This window comes from Rhinopithecus bieti, unplaced genomic scaffold (assembly GCF_001698545.2).
Source record: "Rhinopithecus bieti isolate Rb0 unplaced genomic scaffold, ASM169854v2 scaffold_4967, whole genome shotgun sequence".
Lineage (NCBI taxonomy): Eukaryota > Metazoa > Chordata > Mammalia > Primates > Cercopithecidae > Rhinopithecus > Rhinopithecus bieti.
The window spans coordinates 432,506-457,951 of NW_016804726.1; the positions used below are offsets into that span (position 1 = coordinate 432,506).

The 25,446-nt window shown below is 40.7% G+C and overlaps 1 protein-coding gene and 1 long non-coding RNA gene across 4 annotated transcripts in view; one reads left to right on the top strand and one right to left on the bottom strand.

Moving 5' to 3' along the window:
- Nucleotides 1–25,446, bottom strand: part of MRTFA (myocardin related transcription factor A) — a 224,828-nt gene that overhangs the window by 88,474 nt on the left and 110,908 nt on the right. The window lies entirely within an intron of this gene.
- LOC108528456 (uncharacterized) lies at nucleotides 19,773–24,729 on the top strand. The gene is made up of 4 exons (XR_001885164.1): nucleotides 19,773–20,939; nucleotides 21,324–21,398; nucleotides 21,484–21,679; nucleotides 24,235–24,729. It is a non-coding gene; the product is annotated as an uncharacterized LOC108528456 (long non-coding RNA).

Consider the following 25,446-nt stretch of genomic DNA (forward strand, 5'->3'; position numbering starts at 1 on the left):
AATATATATGTATTTATATATTAAAATATATATTTACATATTAAAATACATATTTACATATTAAAATACATTATATATTTATAGGTATTAAAATATATAAATATATATATATTTTGAGGCAGGGTCTCACTCTGTAGCTCAGGATAGGGTGCAGTGGCATGATCATGGCTCACTGCAGCCCTGCTCTCCTGGGCTCGGATGATCCTCTCACCCCCGCCTCCCAAGTAGCTGGGACTAAGGTACAATCTGCCATGCCCAGCTGATTTTTGCATTTTTTTGTAGAGATGAGGTTTCACCATGTTGCACAGGTTGGTCTTGAACTCCTGGGCTCAAGAGATCCACCCACCTCAGCCTCCCAAAGTGGTAGGATTATAAGCATGAGCCACTGTCCCCAGCCTCATTCAATAAATATTTATTAAGTATGTGTCATGCATATGGTAGGTGCTGAGGGAGAAGAGAGACACAGACAGTAAACAAATGAACCATCAAAGCACCCAAGACAACCAACCAGATGTCTTTTTGTCTCGCCAAGACCTGTGAAAGTCTCTACCTCTCAGGAGCAGGCCACAGGCAGGATGATACAGTGGCTGGGAATTTGCACTTGAAATTAGACAGACCTTTGTTCAAATTTTGGCTCTTACCACCTGTTGCCAACTCTGATTTTGAGTAAGTTATTTAACCCTCTCTGAGCTTTCATTTCCTTACCTGAAAATAAAGATAATATCACCAAATTCATATGGTTTTAGGGTGAATTTAATCTATCAATCAATAATCAGTGTGTTGGGTATACAGTATGTTCAGCCAATCATCTCTTTTAAGTTTTAATTTTCCACTTTTAGAACAGACCATGATGTCCCACAACAAAGACAAAGATACTAACAGGGTAGAAAAAAGGGAAAGAAAGGTATAAAAATGATCTCTTTAACATTTCTAAATTCACATCTTAGTGAATTCACAACCATTTTTCTCATAAAGATGTCATGCTTGGAACTTACATTCCTTTAGGATTTCTCAAACTGTTAACATCTTGCCTACATTACATGACCTAGTAAATTAAATAAAATCTATCACCCAAAATAGGGAACCAGTCACAATCTCTCCCAGGATTCCTTGTTCTGATTCTCTGACTAATACTGAGTCATTTAAAGAACACAGACAACACAGAGCACTGATAAGCAGTCTGAACACAAAACTGAAGAGCAGAGGTGCCAGAGCACACTATGGACTGACCACAGACTACAAGCAGAACTTTCTGAAACAGAAAAACCAAGATAAAAGGAGAGTTTCCTAACTGGCTGTACCTTTGAGTAATTATGCCTTCCAAGAGAAAAGAAGCACAGAAATTAACATATTTCTCAAGCCAAAAGAAACCTTTCTTAAAATTTTAATACCTCCTTGTTTTATCTGTGAAAAAAAAATTTTTTAACCAAATTTTAAAACTGCTCCCTCCCTATAATTACATCCTCAAAATGTTTTAACTATCTCTTAAAATGTTTATTTGTTACAAATGACTCTGAAAGCAACATTGGTCATTTAAAGATTTTGAAGGCATACATGAAACACAAAAAGAAAATGTCTTTTCTGTGACCTGATACCTTAAGGGTCAAACTGCTTTTACTTAAACTTTCCCCATAAATTTCCCTTTGTATTAAAACCAGGTGTGACACTTCAGGCCAAACACAAGAATTTAAGAAGCAGAGGAAACCTGGACACAATTTTCAAGTAGTCCACGTTTTTGTTTTGAGACGGAGTCTCACTCTGTCGCCCAGGCTGAAGTGAAATGGTGCAATCTCTGTTCACTGCAACCTCCGCCTCCAGGGTTCAAGCAATTCTCCTGCCTCAGCCTCCCTAGTAGCTGGGATTACAGGCGCTTGCCACTATGCCCAGCTAATTTTTTGTATTTTCAATAGAGACGGGGTTTCACCATGTTGGCCAGGCTGCTCTCGAACTCCTGACTTTGTGATCTGCCCACCTTGGCCTTCCAAAGTGCTGGGATTACAGGCGTGAGCCACCGTGCCTAGCCCAGTCTATGATTTTTTTATGCTTCATTAAAGTAAAAGTCTATGCCTACAAAGAGAAAGAATAACGTACTTTCATATTGCTTTCTTTTACTGGTGGTTTACAATCTCCTTTATGAAAATAGTCCTCTGTAGATTAACTGTCACGCTTCTGGGAAACCCTAGGATCTTTTTTGCTTCCTAGTGTTACAGAGGACACCCACTTGCTACCCTTTCTCCACTTTTCCCATTCCCCTTCCCCAACACACCCACACTCCCTCATCAATGCACAGGGAAACCAGCAGCTAGTGAAGTTTCTGAACAACCTGTGCCTCCCTGCACTGCTCTATTCTGCTTAAAGGCCTCCAGGCTGTACTGGGTATCATCAAGAAGAGTCTAAAGAAACCATAAAGGCACATTCTTCACTTTAGGTGCAGGAAAACTGAGCTAACAAGACTAGAAATCTGTTCGTTTGTGCTTCATCACAACTGTGTGATCACCCCATAATGTATCACCATTTACTCTTTTTTAGTGGTTCGGATGTCACCAGACAATTAATTTCTCCACATTATGAACTGTCAACAATATCAGAAATGCAGTCTGGGGGCCAGGCACGATTACAGACATGTGCCGCCGTGCGCAGCTAATTTTTGTATTTTTAGTAGAGATGAACATTTTGCTAAGTTGGCTGGGATGGTCTCGAACCCCTGGCCTCAAGTGATCTGCCAGCCTTGGCTTCTCAAAGTACTGGGATTACAAGTGTGAGCCACTGCGCCCAGCCCATAACTTTTTTTTTTTTTTTTTTTAGAGTGGAGTGTCCTTTATCACAAATACTTAGCTTCAGATTCTGATATTATTGACCAACAACAAATAGTCTTTATCAAGGCTGTACTGCAAAGAAGGTATCAGTATTTCCCAGGATACTGGCTGGGCACAGTGGCTCACGCCTGTAATCCCAACACTTTGGGAGGCCAAGGCAGGCGGATCACTTGAGGTCAGGAGTTGGAAACCAGTCTGGCCAACAAGGCAAAACCCTATCTCTACTAAAAATATAAAAATTAGCTAGGTATGGTGGTGCACACCTGTAATCCCAGCTACTAGGTAGGGTGAGGCAGGAGAATCCCTTGAACCCAGGAGGCGGAGGTTGCAGTGAGCTGAGATCGTGCCACTGCACTTCAGCCTAGGCAACACAGCAAGACGGTCTCAAGTTTAAAAAAAAAAAAAAAATTCCCAGGCAGGATACTTAAAAAATAATAAACTACCTGAAACTTCATAGACTAATTCAAAAGATTCAGTTAAATTTATATAAAAATTATTAATTTCACAGCTTTAAATGTAAACGTTAAAGTTAAGAAAGTTCAAAACTGAACTGAGGATGATGAGCCTTCTCTGCATACGTTTGTTATTTGAAGAAAACAAATATTTCATAATAGATATTTAGATATATTAGAAAATATATCAAATATAATAGAAAATTAGATATAAAAATTCAAAACTGATGACCTAATTGTCTTGTGGCTGAAAAAAAAATTAACCTAGAGTTCTCAAATTTCTTAAGACTCAAGTTCTTGTAGCTGGGCATAGTAGCTCACACCTGTAATCCCAGGTACTCGGAAATTTAAGGCAGAAAGATCACTGAAACCCAGCAGTTCAAGGCTGTACTAAGCTATAATCACATCACTGTACTCCAGCCTGAGGAAGACCCGGTCTCTAAAAAAATAATTAAGACTTAAATTTTCAGATAATCTCAAGATAAATGCTATATCTAATCAGAAATTAGGCCATGGCTGGTTTCAAACATGTCAGTACATCACATCAGCCTTTCTGTTAGGAAACAGTACCTTTTCTGATTAATAAAACCAGGTGAGTGGTGAGAAACAATTTAACATTACTTCTAATTCTAATATTTTTATGAAAACAAGGAACTGAAAATTATTTTCTGAAATCAGATCTTAAACTTCACCCACACAAATGTAAGCAATCTAAATGACAAAGAAAGAAGTTTCAGTTACTTATGTAAATGAAAGCCTTGAAAAGGGTTTGATCAAACAGAATCCTCAACTTAGAATGAACCTCAAGATGTGTGACAAAGGCCACTCTTTTTTAAATTATGAAACATTCCAAATTGGAATGAACTCTCTGGATACAGTATCTTTGAGGAAACCCAGTTCTGCCACCTCTTCACGTCCATCATCTTACAAACATGGCTTAAAACTTAGCTATTCTAAGAAACCTTTTCTGATTAACCTCAAAAAGCTGATCCCTCATACCTACTATACCTTCAGCATAAAGTTTCCTCTTATTTTGTAGCATAATGACTATATCTATCCCCAACTGAATGCTAAGCTCTTTGAGGAAAAGGATCAGCCATATTGTTTCTTCTTCTTTTTTTTTTTTTCATTGCCACAAAACAGAGCTCTATCCAATGGATACTCAATACACATTATCAGATATCCACAGCATCTAGTCCACTGTCTTTCAACAGATGCTCACAAATTACTGAATTCTTAGAAATGTATCATCATTGCCAACTTTCAGGCAAAGAGAAATGGAAAGACCTCAAACTCAAAATTAGCCCCTGGTAATGACAACATCTAGACTGTAGGGATCAACATTTATGTCAATGCAGTTTAAAAAAATTATCTCTGAGTCTTATCCATCCTCTCTCATACTGTATCTAATCAAGAGACTACATGAGTTTAGTAGGCAGGTGTTTTGAGGTCAACGGTTTAAACTCTAACTTCAGCATGTATCAGCTAGGTTCCAGTTTCTCGCAAAGTAAAATTTGACTTATCTTAAAGAATTGCTATTGGAGTTAAATGAGGTAACTACTTCAAGTGCCCAATACAAGAGAAGTAGTCAAAACATGGTAGCTAATCTTAATGTTCAACAAGTAATGCCATGGTTTGAAAGTGTCCCCTCCAAAATTCGGGTGTTGTGCGGGTGTTGTCAATGTGATAGTATTAGGAGGTGAGGTCTTTAAAAGATGATTAGGCCATGAGGGAACTTCCCTCATGAATGGGATTAAAGCCCTTATTAAAGAGGCTTCACACAGCTTTCAGGTGGCTTGCCCTTCTCTGCTTCATGCCGTATGAGGACACAGCGTTCTTCTTCCCCTGCAGAGCATGCAGCCCTTACAAGACAACCAAACCTGCTGGTTCCTTGATCTTAAAAGACTTCTCAGCCTCCAGAACTATGAGAAATAAATTTCTGTTCTTAATAAATTACCCTGTCTCAGGTATTCTGTTGCAGCAGCACAAAATGAACTAAGACAATTATAAAGAAAAAGTAGATATAACATAGATTCTATTATTAAAGAGCATTGGCGGGGTGTGGTGGCTCACGCCTGTAATCCCAACACTTTGGGAGGCCAAGGTGGGTGAATCACGAGGTCAGGAGTTCCAGACCAGCCTGGCCAACATGGTGAAACCCCATTTCTACTAAAAATACAAAAATTAGACAAGCACGGTGACACACACCTGTAGTCCCAGCTACCCAGGAGGCTGAGGAATGAGAATCACTTGAAACCGGGAGGCAGAGGTTGCAGTGAGCTGAGATTGAGCCACTGCACTCAAGCCTGGGCAACAGAGCAAGAGAGAGAAGACTCCATCTCAAAAAAAAAAAAAAAAAAAAAAAAAAAGAGTTGATTTATATATAAAGCACGTAGAACAGTACCTGGGCACAGGTGCTGTTACTAAGATTAGCATGGTGACTTCTAGGGAAAAATAAGTTTCTCCTAGAAGCAACTGAAGACAATTAGATTCGTCCCCAATTTGATTAATAACAAAAATTCAAATAAATCACAGATTCTGATAGAATGTAAAAAAAAAAATGGGTTTATCTATTCCCAATAAGATTTATTTACATGCTGGGCACAGTGGCTCATGCCTGTAATCCCAGCACTTTAGGAGGCTGAGGTGGGCAGATCATTTGAGGTCAGGAGTTCAAGACCAGCCTGACCAACATGGTGAAACCCCATCTCTACTAAAAGTACAAAAAAACTAGTTGGGTGTAGTGGTGAACGCCTATAATTTCAGCTACTCAGGAGGCTGAGGCAGGAGAATTGTTTGAACTCGGGAAGCAGAGGTTGCAGTGAGCTGAGATCATGCCAATGCACTCTAGCTTGGGCAACAGAGACAGACTCCATCTCCAAAAAAAAAAAAAAAAAAATTTATTTACACTCATTCCCAACTTTTTTTTTTTTTTTTTTTTGAGACGGAGTCTCGCACTGTCGCCCGGGCTGGAGTGCAGTGGCCGGATCTCAGCTCACTGCAAGCTCCGCCTCCCGGGTTCACGCCATTCTCCTGCCTCAGCCTCCCGAGTAGCTGGGACTACAGGCGCCGCCACCTCGCCCGGCTAGTTTTTTGTATTTTTTAGTAGAGACGGGGTTTCACCATGTTAGCCAGGATGGTCTCGATCTCCCGACCTCGTGATCCGCCCGTCTCGGCCTCCCAAAGTGCTGGGATTACAGGCTTGAGCCACCGCGCCCGGCCTCATTACCACTTTCTATAGATACAATGTATTCCGTTCATACTGAAATCTCTGGCCTCACAATTCAGGTTGTCTCTCATTTAGAAGTTTCTTTAAGGTGGAAGAACATTAGTAATATGTTCTTTCCATCGTAACTGTGGTTTGAGGGCACTTTTTTTGCAAAGTAAGAGTCTGGCTTCTGGCTGGGCATGGTGGCTCATGCCTGTAATCCCAACACTTTTGGAGGCCAAAACAGGCGGATCACTTGAGCTCAGGAGTTCGAGACCAGCCTGGGCAACATGGCGAGACTCTGTCTCTACCCCCACCCCCCAAAAAAAAGAACTTGGTTTCTAAGATTATCATATGCTTCTCCTTGTGTTCACAGTAGCTTTTAACAAGGTGCTGGTATCAACAGCTCAACCCTCAAATATCCATGCTAACAGGAGAAAATACATTGCACAGAAAGAAAAGATGGTAGACAATATCTTTCAGAGTGGGCAGGAATATTTGTATTTGTATTTAGTACTAAGTAATTATTTCCAGTTTTCTAGGAAGTCACAAAGCCACCACAAATTGTTTAACTATACAATTCTTCCCTTGCCAGCGCCCAGTGCCCATTCAGCTTATCATTTCATACTGGCAAACAACTATACAACTTTTCCTCATCTGTGATACAAAGATTAAAATACGGAGAGGTAGTCACATTCTAAACATGTCCTGCTTCACACCTTCCTGTATTAGGGAAATCACTGGGCACAAAAGATCATCCATTCTAATTCTTACTGGGCAAATATCTTGTTTGTGTCAACTAAGTACTTTTGTAAATAGAATATAATACCAATATCATTAAGTATTTGAAAGAAAGATTTGCCAAAAATATCCCTGTTATGACCTACTCTTTGGATAATCCAGGATTGATAAAAAGCCAAATTCTCCCCATAGCGGAAAGAGATTTGCCTCAGCCTGAGGCTATTTTCCCTAAGCGAGACTTTCTAAACTTTCTGGTAAGCTTCTCTTTCTCATCCAACTGGTCAAAGTTTTCTTATAACAATATACCACACAATCGAAAAGCTAAGCTTCTCGGCCTGAATTTTTGTTTATACCTGATAGAAGCTACTGCTTTCTCCTAGTGGAAATTCAAAATACCTAAGCTCATCTCCAGAAACCTCTTCAAATACTTTCAGTAATCTAATGGCAACAGCTTTGCTACTAAAAATTTCCCAACATCTTCCTGTTTGGGCAGGTCATGCTGAAATCCCCCTCCTCATAAGGAGGAATTTGAGTAAAAATACTGCCAACTTCAAGTTCCCTTAGGCAAATTTCCAGCCCCAGTGCGAGGCCATGAGGTTAAACATTTCTCAATGACGCAGGCTCCCTCAGAGGGAGGAACAAGAAAAAAAAAAAAAAAAATCAAAACGTATTCTTCCCAGTGCAGTAAATCAAGAAACAGCAGCCAAGTACTTTAAAAAAAAAAAAAAAAAAAGTGAAGTTAATACTGTTTGCTCTACCAAGGCCCCCAGTGGGAGTACAGAACCCAAATGAGAGCTGTGGAATGAGAGAAAAAGAACTGCAGAACCAGCAATCCAGTCAAATTGACAGATATGTCTCTAGATTCTCTAGATAATCTCTAGAGTACCAATACAGTGTAAGGTCCCAGCCACTGTATAATTTACGATAAGTAGGACAACTAAAGTGATTGAATTAGTGGCTGGGGGTAAGGAATGGTGTCACACATGAAGCAAATCATGATTCAGGATTAAAATGTACATTAGGTGAGAGGTTGGGAAAACTAAAGGAAAGTACATTTAATCAACTTCTTGGTGAAGGAATACATAAGGCTGATCACAAAGAATGCAAGCTCATGTGAGGGGCTGGTAGGGTTCTTGGACCTCTGGCCACCTGAAGGTAAATAATTGATTGACATAAAACCCAAAATGTTCCCCCAGAAACAGATTAATAAATAACAGAATTTTGGAGTTAAAAAGGTCCTAAATGCTTACAAGAAAATGCCACTGATGAAAATATCATGTGTACAGTGCTTTACTTCTCAAAGTGCTTTCACTGAATCATTAAATAAAAATTATTATGTACCCGCTATATGTTAGGAACTGGGAATACAGAAATTAGACACCATCCCTGCTTTAAAGGGGCCATACTTCCAATGTTGAGACCTGCCAGGAATGAAAATGCAGCAAACAATCGCTCTTTGGCGGTATGCAGTAAACACAAGGAGAGCCCAGCAGAAGGGGCACCGCAGTTTCTGGGGGAATCAAAGACAGCACACATCTCAGAAGAGATAGCCCTTGAAGTGAGGCCAGAAGGCTGGCAAGCAGAAACAGGAACGATTAAATGCAAAGGCAGAGGAAAGATTATATGCAAAGGAATATATGTGCTTTTTTTAAAAAAAGCACAAAGTGTTCTGGGAACCAAAAGCTGGTCAGTACTGCTGGGGACTGTGAGTTTGGAAGTGATAAAACCACATAGTCAGAGACCAGAAAAATAAAACAGTTTAAGTTTTGTCCCACAAGAAATGGAAGAATTCTGAGCAGGAGAAAGAAAATTATTAGAATTGGTAGTTAGCAAACGTATCTTGGCAGCTGAATAGAGGAGATAGCCAGGGAGCCCAATAACAAGATCACTGAAACCACAGAGAAAAATGCTGACAATATGATATAGGGCGGAGAGACAAAATATAAGAGATCAAGGTAGAGGTAAAAGCTAGAGAACTCACAAGCCAAATAGATACAACAAGTATAACAAGAAAGGAGGAATTGAGACCGACTCCTAATTTTCTGGCTAGGGCATCTGGCACTATAAATGAGGAAATGCAGGTTAGGGGGTAGTCACCAGGAATGGCAATATCAGTTTTAAATGCACGCTAGTCATCTAGATATCCAGGTGGGAAGAATTAGTGGATTAACTGAATCAAGAACTCAGGAAACAGGTCAGGGATATAGATACAGATACACACATCACATTTGAATACCTTTCTTATTTGGAGGAAATTCTAAGATGGGGGAAGGCAGTCACCTTTTCCCATTACAGGAACTGAGAGTAACAGAAATTCCCTCTCTATTCCCTGGCATCTAGTTCACAAGTATATAACCCAAGCCAAACAGATCCTCCTATGTAGATCTTTGAATATTGAAAGAATAACACAAAGGTGGAAAATATAATCAGAAATTATTCACAGCACTGTGGCAAGTGCCTACTGGTGGCAGTGCCAACAGTAACAGATGTTCATGGGAGACCAGGCCAGCAACAGTGGCAGAGAAGGTCCAGCGAGCAGTGCTAGAGGCAGAGTCCTCAGCCGACTGGTCCCATTATATGGTCTTCACTGTGTCTTGCCTCACTCAGTTTCTGCTCATTTTCTGAACTGTGTTATTCAGCCTTCCTTTTAAGGCTGTGCACTATCCAATACTTTTCCAATAATTTTATGCTTAGGTTAACCAAGATTATGCAAAGAACCCTGAGTAGCACAGAATGAGGAGTGAACATAGAACAGGTAAGATGAGGCCTAGAATGGGCCCACTATAAAGGGTGACTAGTAGGTCACTGTGAAATTAGTTCATATGTGTCATCTTCTTCCATCATTACAATCCCTTGTTAGGAAATCAGGGCAAGTACCATATCTTTATTTTAGGATAAACTGAGGCTAAAAGAGATTAAGATCATACAGTTCTTTTTGCTACCCGAGTGTTCTCAAAAAAGTTGTTTTACAGGTGCTCATCAAAAGGAGATGCTGAATGAGCAACACTAATTCTTACAGCAAATGTCAATGGACACAGATGATAACCACACATGGGTTCTGATGCTGGTCTTACAGCTTCTTCAATTTTGGTAATATAAAGAAGATCCTAACAAAAGCACTAAATTCCTTATAGACAATTACCTAGAAACATACCTAATGAGGATCCTTGCCATCACCCTTCCACTCAGGGTACCTTGGTTACTACTGAAAGAATACATCATAAGCTAAAGGGATTCCTCAAGTGGAAGAAAGGATCTTCTATCCCTAACCATGAGAACCACTGTGGGAATGAGAGGTTGAGAGCTTTCGAAAGATGATTATTTCTCAACTTCATTCCTTTGGGATATGTCACAGCCAGTAAGGGAGAAATTGGAAAAAGCAGCTTTCACAAGCTGCCAAATCCATGTCCTAGTCCCAAGGGATAATTAGCCAGTGAGGTTTTGTGGAGCTGATGTAATGTTGGCAGAGGCTAATGTTTTATGGTTGAACATGTAGCCTCTTGATATTTAGCTACAGGGCTAAAAGGATGACATCCTGAAAAGCTAAGAAATTCATACCCATAACACCACCACTTAGCAACGTGAATCCTAAAAGTAATTTGTAAACTTTAACTGATCCACCTTTATCATGATTAATTAAGAGCATTTGTTAAACTATAAATTTTCTAAATTTTATTTTATATAACTATTTTGGTATGAAAAGAAATTTCTAGGTAACACAATCTAGAAAGCTTAAAGTAACAAAATAATTAGAAGAAAGGAAAGTTTTCCAACGAGTAAAGTCTGTTTATGGCACTTTCATCCCACTACCACTACACCAAGTTTAAAGCCATCTGATGAGCTTATGAAAATTTTTGAAACTGAGTATTCTAAGCCAAAAGTTTTCAGGAGTACCAAATCTCTCACAAAAACTGTCAATCTTAGAAACCTTAGAAGTATTCTGAGATGCAAGAGGTAAGAATTAATGGACAAGAAGCAGAAATACTAAAACACTAACACTCTTAGTTTGAGTTTGGGCTATTAAACTTCCTGCAGGCCAGGCGTGGTGGCTCACACCTGTAATCCCAGCACTTTAGGAGGCTGAGGCGGGTAGATCACCTGAGACTAGGAGTTCGAGACCAGCCTGGCCAACATGGTGAAACCCCGTCTCTACTAAAAAGACAAAAATTAGCTGGGCATGGTGGTGTGTGCCTGTAATCCCAGCTATTCGGGAGGCTAAAGCAGGAGAATCACTTGAACCCAGGAGGTAGAGGTTGCAGTGAGCCAAGATCGCACCATTGCACTGCAGCCTGGGCAACAAGAGCAAAGACTCCGCCTCAAAAAAAAAAAAAAGAAAAGGAAAAAACAAAATGCTTGCCATTAAAAAAAAAAAAAAACAAAATGGTGAGTCCTTTGACTTAAATATGCCACAATGATCTCCAAAGCCTGAACAAAACTAAGTACATTAATAAAAAAATAAAATCCCTAATCCATAAGCCAAAACATGTAGTGCTTTTAAATATGTGCTAGCTCCTTAGTAAGAGACAATTTTTGGGCTGGGCGTGATGGCTCACATTTGTAATCCTAGCATTTTGGGGAGGCTGAGGCAGAAGAATCACTTGAGCCAGGAGTTTGAGACCAACCCAGGCAACATAGCAAGATCCTGTCTCTAAAGTAATAAATTTTTTTTTTTTTTTTTAAGTTAAAAAGAGGCCGGGCATGGTGGCTCGAGCCTGTAATCCCAGCACTTTGGGAGGCTGAGGCAGGCAGATCACCTGAGTGAGGTGAGGAGATAGAGAACACAGACTGGCTAACATGGCAAAACCCCGTCTCTACCAAAAATACAAAAAAATTAGCCAGACATGGTGGCACGTGCCTGTAGTCCCAGGTACTCAGGAAGCTGAGGCAAGAGAGTTGCTTGAACCCAGGTTGGCAGTGAGCCAAGATCACGCCACTGCACTCCAGCCTGGATGACAGAGCAAGATTCCATCTCAATAAATAAATAAATAAGTAAATAAATAAAGTTAAAAAGAGACAACTTCTGATTCAACTCTGGGCAGAGGTGTATTCATTCAGGAATATGGATATGAAAACTGTGGTTTATGTAGCTTTACAATCTCCTAAGAATTGAGAATCACATTTCTCAAAATGAATGGTGGGGAGGGGGCAGTTAGAGATGGCCAAAACCAAAAATGTCCCTCCTACATTTATTTATTTGAGTCAAGTCTCACTCTGTCTCCCAGGCTGGAGTGCGATGGTGTGAACCTGGTGCACTGCAAGCTCCACCTTCCAGGTTCAAGGGATTCTCTGCCTCAGCCTCCTGAGTGACTGGGATTATAGGTGCAAGCCACCAAGCCCAGGAAATTTTTGTATTTTTTTTAGTGGAGACAGGGTTTCACCATGTTGGCCAGGCTGGTCTCAAATTCCTGACCTCAAGTGATCCACCCGCCTCAGCTTCCCAAAGTGCTGGGATTACAGACGTGAGCCACCGCACCTCCAGCCCTCCCTATCTCTTATAAAGGAATGGTTTGTACATACTCTTCAGGAAAATATTTCTTTGGAGAAATAGTTAGGTTGAAGGACCTGGACACAGAAAGAAATGGTTTTCTTCTCAATTTCTCCAATTTTTTTTTTTTTTTTTTTTGAGACAGAGTCTCACTCTGTCACCCAGGCTGGAGTGCAGTGGTGCGATCTCGGCTCACTGCAATCTCCGCCTTCTGGGTTCGAGCGATTCTCCTGCCTCAATTTCCCGAGTTGCTGGGATTACAGGTGCGTATCACCACGCCCAGCTACTTTTTGTATTTTTAGTAGAGACGAGGTTTCACCGTATTGGCCACGCTGGTCTACAACTCATGGCCTTGTGACCCACCTGCCTCGCCCACCCAAAGTGCTGGGATTACAGGCCTGAGCCACTGCACCCAGCCTTCTCCAATATTTCATACTCATTTCTTTCATTTGTTAACATAATTTACTCAGCATTTATTATGTATCAAGCACCCTAATAAGATCCTGGATATAAAATGCTAACACAATAAAAATAAGATTCCTGCCTTTGTAGCATTTACAGCCTAGTGAGAAAAAATACACTTAAAAACCCCCAAAAATCTCATAAAATAATCACATACTAGGCCAGTGTGGTGGCTCACATGTGTAATCTCAGCATTTTGGGAGGCCGAGTAGGGTGGATCACTTGAGGCCAGGAGTTGAAGACCAGCCTGGCAATACAGCAAAACCCCATCTCTACTAAAAATACAAAAATTAGCTGGGCGTGATAGCATGTGCCTGTAATCCCAGCTACCTGGGTGGCTGGGACACGAGAATCATCTGAACCCAGGAGGCCGAGGAACCTACAAAACAAAGAGAGGCAGATGGAACCTAGAAAGCAAAGAGAAAACAGCAGCAGGTAAAGTTGAAGAGGTAGGCAGGAACAGAGAAAATGGAGCCATGCATATCAGGAAACTCGCCTACCAGTACATAAGGACAAGTATTGACTGCAGGACTATATATTATTTCACCCCTTATTCTGAACTACCTAAACCAGAATATAATCCTTGTGCAGATAGCGACCACATTTTCAGCAGATTCTCAAACAACTTTCATGCAACATCTAGCAAGTGACAGATTCTGTACATATATACATATATATACTATTTCCTCAAATTCAAACTTTTCTAAAAACATCCAGACTACCTACCTTAGTTGAGATTAAACATATATTTAGTAACATTGAATCAGTTGACCAAAAGCCTACATGCAAGAGGATCTTCAGGATAAAGCAATGGAAGATTATTTGCAAACATCTCAAGGACTGACTGAACTGATATAAAACTCAGCTGTTAAGAAGCCTCTGGGCTAGGTACAGTGGCTTATGCCTGTAATCTCAACACTTTGGGAGGTCAAGGTGGGTGGATCATTTGAGGTCAGGAGTTTGAGGCCAGCCTGGGCAACATGGTGAAACCCCGCCTCTACTAAAAATACAAAAATTAGTCGGCTGTGGTGGCAGGTGCCTGTAGTCCCAGCTACTTGGGAGGCTGAGGCAGGAGAATCACTTCAACCTGGGAGGTGGAGTTTGCAGTGAGCCAAGATTGCACCATCACACTCCAGCCTGGGACATAGAGCGAGAGTCTGTCTCAAGGGAAAAAAAAAAGAAAAGAAAAGTTTCTGAAAGCCTTCTCAGAAGAGAATAAGCAAGGGAACTTTTTTCTTACCAGAGCCAACAAGGACCTTCACACAGCAAATGTTCCTACTCTAAAGATACACAGGTTTAATTTTAATTCCAACCCACAGAAACTATTAGCTACAATGGAAAAAATGTCTAATGTACGTTTATGGCAAGACACACTAGAAGTTTTGCTTAGTTTCAAGCATATGACACTGGTTTTGGCCACAGGTATAGAGTCAGAAATATTACTACACTGTAATTTAAAATAGCATCCCTCCTAATCCTTGTGAACAGGTACAAGAGTCACAGTTAAAAACAAGGAAGCTTCTATGCAAAGGTTAGGGCTCGTCTTCTAAGAGCTTTTTTTAAATGTCGAATTTATTTTTTAAAAAAGAAGGCCATTGCTATGCAGAAAGAATGTCTAGGACAACATAATTTCTTTCTTCTTTTTTTTTTTTTCTTTTTGAGACAGGCTCTCACTCTGTCACCCAGGCTGGAGTGCAGTGGCACAATCACAGCTCACTGCAGCCTCAACTTCCTGGGCTCAAGCAATTCTCCTGTCCCAGCTCCCGAGCAGCTGGGACGATAGGTGTGCACTACCACGCTTGGCTAATTTTTCATTATTTGTAGAGATGGGGGTCTCACTACGTTGCCCAGACTGGTCTACAGCTCCTGGACTCAAGCAATCCTCCTGCCTCAGCATCCCAAAGTGCTGGGATTACAGGTGTGAGCCACTGTGCCCGCCCCTTAAAATACATATTCTAAGAGAAGAAAAAGTTGGAGGGTTTTTTTTGTTACATGTATGTTGTAGTGTTCTGGCAGGGAAAGATCAAACACGGAGGGAAGGGAGACTAAAAAGTCAGGCAGGCTAAGTACTGGGAGAATGGAGCAAAGGAACCTAGACAAGTTAGAACAGCCTATCAAGAGCTAACACACAAGATCTGAAAAAGGGCTTGAAGTTCATGTGAAAGGCAATATAGTATAGAGGTAAAAAGCATAGATTCTTAACCCAGGCCAGCGGGATACAATCTTAGCTGTACCACTTACCAAGTGTGTAGCACTGGATAGGTTTCAAATGCACTTTGTCCCTCAATTTCCTTATCTGTAAAATGGGATAAGAGCATCCATCTCACATAGTTGTTGCAAAGAGTAAGAGTTAATATACGTAAGGAGCTTGGTACACTGTCTGCCACATTGCAATGTTGTGATTTATAATAAATACATATTTGATCTTCATCTTCGTTCCTGGCACTGAGGTCCTGAAATTGGACCTTGAAATTTCCTAAGAATAACAAAGGTTAAAGGAGTCGTCTTTTGTTATTCATAACAGGTCCGTTTCAACCATACCTGAGTTTATGTTAATGAGCTGACTTTGGAAAACTCTTATGGATGAGGGCTGGTTGCCAGGGAAAACAATCATATGATTAGAAGATTAGAACTTGCAGCCCCACAATACTCTGACTTCTGGGGAGGCAAGAGGGGCTGGAGATTGACCTACTCACCAATGGCCAATGATGTCATTATTCATGCCTACATCATGAAGACTCCACAGAAACCAAAAAGGACAAGTTTCGGAGAGCTTCCGGACTGATAAACCCAGGCAGTGCTGGGAGAGGCGGGTATGCCCAGAGATGGCATGGGAGCTCCACACAACCCCCTCATAGCTCACCCTATGCTTCTCTCCCATTTGGCTGTTTCTGAGTTATATCTTTTATAATAAATTGACAAATTTAAGTAAAGGGGCTTCATAAGTTCTGTGAGTCGTTCTAGCAAATGATCCAACCTGAGAAGGGGGCTGTGGAAACCTCTGATTTGTAGCCGAGTCAGACAGAAGTTATGGATAATCTGAAGACCCACCACCATCGACCGGCATCTGAAGTTGGGGGCAATCGTGGGCCTGAGCCCTTAACCTGTGGGGTCTGCACTAACTCCAGGGAATTAGTGTCAAAATTGACTTAAATTGCAGAATACCCAGTTGGTGTCCAGATGGTTGGAGAATTGGTTGTTGGGGGGGTGGGGACCACACATGTGATATCATCAGACGTGGAGTGTTGAAAGGAGCAGTAGAGTACAGAAAAAAAAAAAAGTGTCTGTCTTTCCTCTTCATGCACTGTAAACTCTAAGTGTTAGCTATTATTATTTTAAATATATTTATTTTTGCTGGAATTCTTACAAAATCCACTTAGAATTCCTAGAATTCTAGAATTCCATATTCTAGAAACATGTCTCTTTTATGTTTTGTGATTTTGTTTTGGAGGCTTTTGTTGTCGGTGGTGGTGGTTTTGTTTTGGGTTTTTTTTTTTTTTTTTTTTTTTTTTGAAGCAGGGTCTCATTCTGTTGCCCAAACCAGAGTGCAGTGGCAGGATCTTGGCTCACTGCAACCTCTGCCTCCCGGTCTCAAGGGATGCTCCTGCATGGTCTCTTTTAATAAAGTGAGTCTAATCCGTGCTTAAGGGAAACAATAAAAAAGATGTGTCCACCTGTGAGGCAGAATTTTAAATGGAAAACTACCCCTGAGTTTAGGCTTGGTGGGACCCGAAAAATGAGTGAGGATGGGTACATCGGGGTAGAAGGAAATTTGGGGATAAAACTCAGGGTCACCTATAGAGATGGTCCTTCTCATTTAGAGACCACCCTCTAGAACCCTTCTCAAACCTTGGAAGGTTTTGTATATTTCATTTAATCAGTTCACTTCTTGGCAAAAGATCAGGGTTGAGAGACGAAGGCGATGTAGGTAGAAAAGAAGCTCACACACTTGGTTTTGTTTTAGCATTACCTACCAGTGCTGCCCCCTCTTCTCATGCTTGCTTATTTCCTTCAGGAGTCATTTTAACTCCAGCCTCCTCGTGTCCAAACTGGCTCAAAGCACTCCAAAGTGGAGGTGAAAGGCAATCACCCTGATTTGTTATACCCAAATTGAGACATTTTTCTGTTGTACATAAAGCAAAAAAGCAATAGAATGTTCCATAAACTTAAAAAAAAAGTTAGAACAATCACACCCACTCATGGGTTCTGACAAGTACAGTAACGGAGTCAGGCTAGTACAAAGGCCTAAGAGCAGAGTCTGGGTAAAAGTGATCAATCTAGTTTCACTTTGGAAACTGGATAGAAACGTGGGAATAGAAACTAGCAATGGAAGTCAGACTCCATGAGGTAATTTTTGCAATAGTTGTTGGCTTTATAATTAATAAGAGATAAGAGAATTTTAACCCAAAGGTCATTTTAATTGCACTGGTGCAATCTCGGCTCACTGCAACCTCCACCTCCCAGGTTCAAGTGATTCTCCTGCCTCAGCCTCTCATGTAGCTGGGATTACAGGCGCACGCCACCATACCCAGCTAATTTTTGTATTTTTCAGTAGAGATGGGGTTTCACCATGTTGGCCAGAATGGTCTCGATCTCCTGATTTCGTGATCCACCCACCTCAGCCTCCCAAAGTGTTGGAATTACAGGTGTGAGCCACTGTACCCAGCCCTCTTTTAATTTTCTTAACATACAGATAGCCAGTTCTTTCCTAGTTTGTAAGTTTTTATTTAAACCAGAGTTAGAAAACTAATTAAAATAACACTACCTCTACAACAACTAAAGATAATTTTATTATAAGTTTTAAAAACTAACTTTATTGAACTTCAATTCAGACACAATAAACTTCACCTAGTGTACAATTCAATGCATTCTGACAATGGCATATACCTGTATAACCATGACCATCAAGAGATGTATTTTCATCCCTAGGGTTTTCTTGTGTCCCTTTGTACTCAATTTCTCCTTCCACTTCAAGCCCCAGGCAATCACTGATCTGCTGTCACTAGAGAAACCTGAATTTTTTTCCTCATACAATTTGAAAAATTGAGATATAATTCACATACTATAAAATTCAACCATTCGAAGTGCATAATTCCATAGTTTATCGCCACTATCTAATTCCAGAACATTTTCATTGCCCCAAAAATAAACCCTGTATCCATCAGCAGTCACTCTTCGTTTCCTGTTCTGGACATTTCATTTAAACCGAATCATACAATATGTGGCCTTTTGTGTCTATCTTCTTTCATTTGGAAAATGTTTTTAAGGTTCATTTTTTTTTTGTAGTTGTTTTTAAGACTGAGTTTCGTTCTGTCACTCAGGCTAGAATGCAATGGCTTGATACCCATTCACTGCAACCTCCATCTCCCAGGTTCAAGGGACTGTTGTGCCCCAGCCTCCAGAGTAGCTGAGACTATAGGCACACACCACCATGCCTGGCTAATTTTTTGGTATTTTTAGTAGATATACGGTTTCACCATGTTGCCCTGGCTGGTCTCAAACTCATGGGCTCAAGCGATCCACCTGCCTTGGCCTCCCAAAGTACTGGGATTATAGGCATGAGCCACCACACACAACCAAGGTTCATTCATTTTATAACATACATCAACAGTATTCTTTTTATGAATGAATAATATCCCATTGTATGGATATACCATATTTTGTTTATTCATCAACTGAAAGACATGTGGGTTGTTTCCACTTTTTAGCTATTTTGAATATGCTGCTATGAACATTTGTGTATGTATGTTTACATGGACAAATGTTTTCAATTTTCTAGGATATATATCTAAAAGTGGAATTGCTAGGTCACAGGATCTATGTTTAACTTTTTGAAAAGCTGCTAAACTGTCCGCAGTTTTTAAACTTCATTCTGAGATAATTATAGATTCACATGTAGTTATAAGAACTAATACAAAGAGCTCATGTATCCTTTACTCAGTTTCCTCCAATGGTAACATCTTGCAAAACTACAGTACAATATTACAACCAGAATACTGGCACTGATACAGTCAACATACACATTTCCATCACCCTAAGGATCTCTCATGTTGACCTTTTATAGCCACATCTACTTTCAGCCCCACACCATCCACAGGCCCTGACAATATGAAGAACCAATCTGTGCTTCATATCTGTAATTCTGTCATTTCAAGAATGTCACATAAATAGAATCATACAAAATGTAACATTTTAGGATTGGCTTTTTTCACTCAGAATAATTCTCAAGAGTCATTCAGGGTGTTTTATTTCTAAAAAGTGTGCCCCTTTTTAAAAGTTGCTAAGTAGCATCCCACAGTCTGAATTAATTAATTAATTAATTATGAGATGGAGTCTCACTCTGTCATCCAGGCTAGAGTACAGGAGAGTGATCTTGGCTCACTGCAACCTCTGCTTCCTGGGTTCAAGCAATTCTCCTGCCTCAGCCTCCCAAGTAGCTGGGACTATGTGTGCCCGCCACCACATCTGGCCAATTTTTGTATTTTTAGTATAGACAGGGTTTTACCATGTTGGCCAGGCTGGTCTCCAACTCCTGACCGCAAGTGATCCGCCCACCTTGATCTCACAAAGGGCTGGGATTACAGGCATAAGCCACCACACCCAACCTCAAATGAATTTCTGTGTATGGTACAAGGTAAGAGTCAATGTTCTCTCTCTCCTCTTCTATTTTTTTTTTTTTTTTTTTAAGATGGAGTCTTGCTCTGTCACCCAGGCTGGAGTGCACTGGTGCAATCTCGGCTCACTGCAACCTCCACCTCCCAGGTTCAAGTGATTCTCCTGCCTCAGCCTCTCATGTAGCTGGGATTACAGGCGCACGCCACCAAACCCAGCTAATTTTTGTATTTTTCAGTAGTGATGGGGTTTCACCATGTTGGCCAGAATGGTCTCGATCTCCTGATTTCGTGATCCACCCACCTCAGCCTCCCAAAGTGTTGGAATTACAGGTGTGAGCCACTGTACCCAGCCCTCTTTTAATTTTCTTAACATACAGATAGCCAGTTCTTTCCTAGTTTGTAAGTTTTTATTTAAACCAGAGTTAGAAAACTAATTAAAATAACACTACCTCTAAACACTCAAAACCACTGCCATGACACAATCCTGCCATTTCAGTAGAACAGAAAATCCCCACACCTTTCCCTCAGCTCAGAGAGCACAGGACTGAGCAGCAAGCTCCACCAGTTTGTAGGAGTTCAACTTCCAGACAGCAGAGAAATGTCTTTCTCTGAAGTTATTACATGAGTTCACACTGAAGGGAAAGAAGAAGAGTGAGTCTTATCATTTTCCCAAGATGCTGTGAGATGTGTTGGATTTACTCTCACTCATAATTGTGCAGGATGGTTGTTCTGCTTTGTTTTGAGGCAGGGTCTCACTCTGTCACCCAAGCTGGAGTGCAGTGGTATGGTCTCAATTCCCTGCAACCTCCGCCCCTAGGGTTCAAGCGATTCTCCTATTTCAGCCTCCCCAGTAGCTAGAATCACAGGTGCAAACCACCATGCCTGGCTATTTTTGTTTTGTTAGTAGAGACGGGGTTTCACCATGTTGGCCAGGCTGGACTCCAACGCCTGACCTCAAGTGATCTGCCCTCCTCAACCTCCCAAAGTGCTGGGATTACAGACATGAGCCACTGTGCCCAGTCACAGGTGTGTTCAGGATGATTTCAACCAACACCAATAGAACCAACTAACAATAGATGGCCTTCAGCAACACAGAGGGGTAGCACGAAGATCAGTAGTTTGAAAATCAGGTCACAGGCAGTCCACGCTATATGATCTTGGGTAAGTCACTTAACATTCTTAGCCCCCGGTTTGTTTACCTGTAAAACCAAGGTTTGTTATCAGGTCATGTCTAAGATCCTTCCCACTGAAACATTCTAGAATGCCAAAAAGCCTATTTATTCTTTCTTTGAAAATCAAGAAAATGGCAAAACAAAAAAGTTATCAAATTGTGAACATTTATCCAACACAGACCACTATACTAGGCGCAGCTTTGCTTTTTTGTCTCCTGTTTTACCCTATTCTTCCATACTAATTAGATATCATATAAATCCCACATACAAATTCAACACATCTCATAGCATCTCGGGAAATAAAAATAAAATATCTTTTGGAACTGAACTTCTCAACTTTAATATGCATGTGACAATCTATTTTTTGAGATAGGGTCTCACTTTGTGGCCCAGTTGGAATACAGTGGTACAAACACGGTTCACTGCAGCCTTGACCTCCCAAGCTCAAGTGACCCTCCCACTTTAGCCCCCCAGGTAGCTGGGACTACAGGTGTGTGTCACCATGCCCGGCTAATTTTTGCATTTTTTTGTAGAGATGAGGTTTCACCATGTTACCTAGGCTGGTCTCGAACTTCTGACATCAAGCAATCTGCCCACTGTGGCCTCCCAAAGTGTTGGGATTACAGCTGTGAGCCACTGCATCCCACAAATAATCTTTTTAAAACACAGACTGTGATTCCGCAGGTCTGAGGTGGAGTCTGAGATTCTGCATTCCTAATAGGCTTCCAGGTGATACAAAGGCTGCTGGACCTTGGAACACACTTTGAGTAGCAAGGTGTTAGAAGAATACGGACATAGTATCTGTTTGAGTAACCTAATTAATGCTGATACCAAAGTTTTTAGTGCTTTACATAACCAAATAAATTAGTCTTATGGCACTGATTTGAGGGAATAGAATCTTATTGATTCCCAAGAGAATATACTAAGATAACAGTTCAGAAAATCAAGTTTAATTAATATTTTAATTCCTCAAGATCCTATTTGCAAGGAATAACAGAAAAACAGAAAATCAGAAAGATACAGCATACATGAATTGTTAAGGACAATTTTCACACCCTACAGTCAATGAACAAAATATATTACAGAAATGCACTTTCAAATAATTAAAACAGGCTGGGTAACATAGTGAAACCCTGTCTCTCAAAAAAAAAAAAATTTAGCTTGGCCTAGTGATCTGCACTTGTAGTCCCAGCTACTCAGGAATCTGTGGTGGGAGGACCACCTGAGCCAGGGGAGGTCAAGGCTGCAATGAGCTGTGATTATGTCACTGTACTCCAGCCTGGGCAGCAGAGTGAGACCCTGGCTCAAAAAAAAAAACAAAAAACAAAAAACAGCTACACAAACAAATAATTAAAACATTTTATACTAACACCACCATTTTATGCCTACAAGAAATCAGATTACCCTTACCCAACAAAAACAAACAAAAAATTTAGTGTGTTGTTTTTTGATAGAAAACTTGAGAGGTTCAGCAAATTGAGAGTAAATGAGCGTACACAGGAAGGAGTTATAGCTCTGCCAAGAACATGGCCTAACACAAACACTGCAAAGATAAATTTCAATAAATCTTACAAAATAGAAACAAAGGCAAAAATGTAAAAGAGATTTATACAAACTCAACTGGTCAGAGGGAACAGTTTAATGGGATGGAGTGCCTCCTTATCATGCATTGCTTGGTCAGTACAGCACTTTGACTGCAGAGGTCCCAAACTAACAGCTCTATCTTCTAATCATTATGCTTCCACCCATTTTCTCCCTCTTTTAACTGTACCTACCTGTGTACGTACATACACACAACTTAATATGAGCTTTGTTTTGTTTGTGTGTGTGTGTGTGTGTGTGTGTGTGTGTGTGTGTGTGTGTGTTTTGAGACAGAGTTTTGTTCTTGTCACCCAAGCTGGAGTGCAATGTTGCAATCTCGGCTCACTGCAACCTCCATCTCCCAGATTCAAGCAATTCTCCTGCCTAGGCCTCCCAAGTAGCTGGGATTATAAGCATGGGCCACCACGCCCAGCTAATTTTTTTGTATTTTTAGTAAGAGATGGCGTTTCGCCATATTGGCGAGACTGGTCTTGAACTCCTGACCTCAAGTGATCCGCCCGCCCCAGCTTCCCAAAGTGCTGGGATTACAGGGGTGAGTCACTGTGCCCGGCCAACATAAGCTTTATTGGAATACAAAAGAAATGTATGCTCCTCATCGAAAATCAGAAAGATACGGGAAAATCCAAAAGGTGGAAAAAATATAATGTCCCCCATGAAATCTCACTACTCAGAGACAGTTATTCATATTCTGGTGTACAGCCTCGAAGCCACTTTGCTAGAATTATACAGATCAGTGGTAAACATTATTACACATTTTCAAAATAATTTTTAAACAATTTTGTAAAGATGGAGTCTTGCTGTGTTGCCAAGGCTGGTCTTGAACTCCTGGGCTGGACAGGAAACTGGCGGGGAGGTCTGCTTGAGCCCAGGAGACAGAGGTTAGTTACAGTGAGCTGAGATCCCACCACTGCACTCCAGCAGGAGGCGACAGAGCAAGACCCTGTCTTAAAAAATTATAAAAATATAAAAAACCAAAACTACAATGTACACTTATCAAAGAACAACAGCTAAGAAGAAGAAATTACATTTTAGTATAAATATATAAAATTTTGATTCATATCCACTGAAAATGTTTCAAGGACACCTGGGGGTCCTCAGACCACACTTTGAAAACCAATGCGCTATACTATAGTGCCTCTTCAGTTAGGGCACACTATACAAACAGTTAACAAGGCATGGTCTCAGGAACACACTTAACCTAAAAAAATTCCTAATTTTGGTATATCACCTATTCAACAATTATTAAGTGCTCACAATGTAGAAAGTATTCTTATACATTTACAATGTAGAAAGTATTCAATGGAGAAAAATCAAAAAGGAAAACAAATCCTCCTTGTGGCACTTACATTCTACAAAAAGATAGCCACAACCAATAAACAAATGAACTATAAGTCAAATAAGTGGTATGAAGGAAAATAAAAGCAAGATTTTATAAAATAGGATGGTCAGGGAGTGCCTAACTGAAAAAGTAACTTTTCTTTTCACTTTTTTCTTTTTTTTTAAGAGACATGGTCTTGCTCTGTCATCCAGGCTGGAGTGCAGTGGCACAGTCATAGCTCACTGCCGCCTCAAATTCTTGGGCTCAACTGATCCTCCCCACTCAGCCTCCTGTGTAGCTAGTACTACAGGCACGTGCCACCATGCCTGGCTAATTTGTTGTTGTTGTTGCTGTTGCTTCATAGAGACAGCATCTCACCATGATGCCCAGACTAGCCTTGAACTCCTGGCTTCAAGTGATTCTCCCTACTTGGCCTGCCAAAGCGCTGGGATTATAGGTATGAGCCACCATAACGGGCCCAACAGGAACATTTGATCAAAAATCTCAAGGTGATGCAGGAGCAAGCCATGAGGCTACTCAGGGAAAAGTGCTCTACATAGACGGAATAACAAGTACAAAAGCCCTGGTACGGGAGCTAAGGCGCTCAGGGACAGCAAACAAAGCCAATATGGCTGGGGTAAAATAAACAACGGAGAGAAGAGAAGGAGATAAAATCAAGAGTTATAAAGCAGTTCATATGGGACTTTGTAGAACAGTATAAGGACTGTGGCTTTTCCAGTGAATGAGAATTACTGGCAGGTTGTGAGTACGGAGGGATATGACCCGATTAATTTTAAATGGATCATGTAATAAATAGTATTTAAACTCAAAAAGCTAAATTAAACACCTGTTCCATCTCTTACTGTGTGCCCTTAAGCTTTTGAGCCTCAGTTTCCTCTGTACATTGTGAAGATACAGACACTGCAAAAAGTTGTTGTGAAGATCAAACAATATACATAAGGCTGAGGGGCTTACGAGCAGTGGCTCACACCTGTAATCCCAAAACTTTGGGAGGCAGAGGTCGGAGGACTGATTGAGCTCAGGAGTTGAAAACCAGCTTGGGCAACACAGCAAGACCTCATTTCCACAAAAAATAAAAAACTTATTGGGGCAGAGGAGGAGAAAAAAATATTGGGGTGTAGCAGTGCACACCTGTGGTCCAGCTACTTGGGAGGCTGAGATGGGAGGATTGCTTGAGCCAGGAAGGTTGAGTCTGCAGTGAACTATGATCACACTACTGCACTCTAGCCTGGGTGACAGAGCAACACCTTGTCTCAAAAAAAAAAAAAAAAAAAAAATACACACACACACACACACACATTAAAATACTTACAAATTATGACAGACTACAAAAATTTCACTACTGAGTTTGTTTGCACTATGTAGTTGCCATATATTCCTCTTTTCTAAGCCCTCTGTACTCACCCTACTGCCACCATCATCCATTTATGTGACTTTGCCATGAGATTAATGCACCAGACCTCTGATACCATGAGCTCAGCCAGATACTGCCCTTTAGCTTGATAAGTGCAAAGCAAAGAAAGTGGGGTGTTTTTTTTTTTTTTTTTTTTTTTTT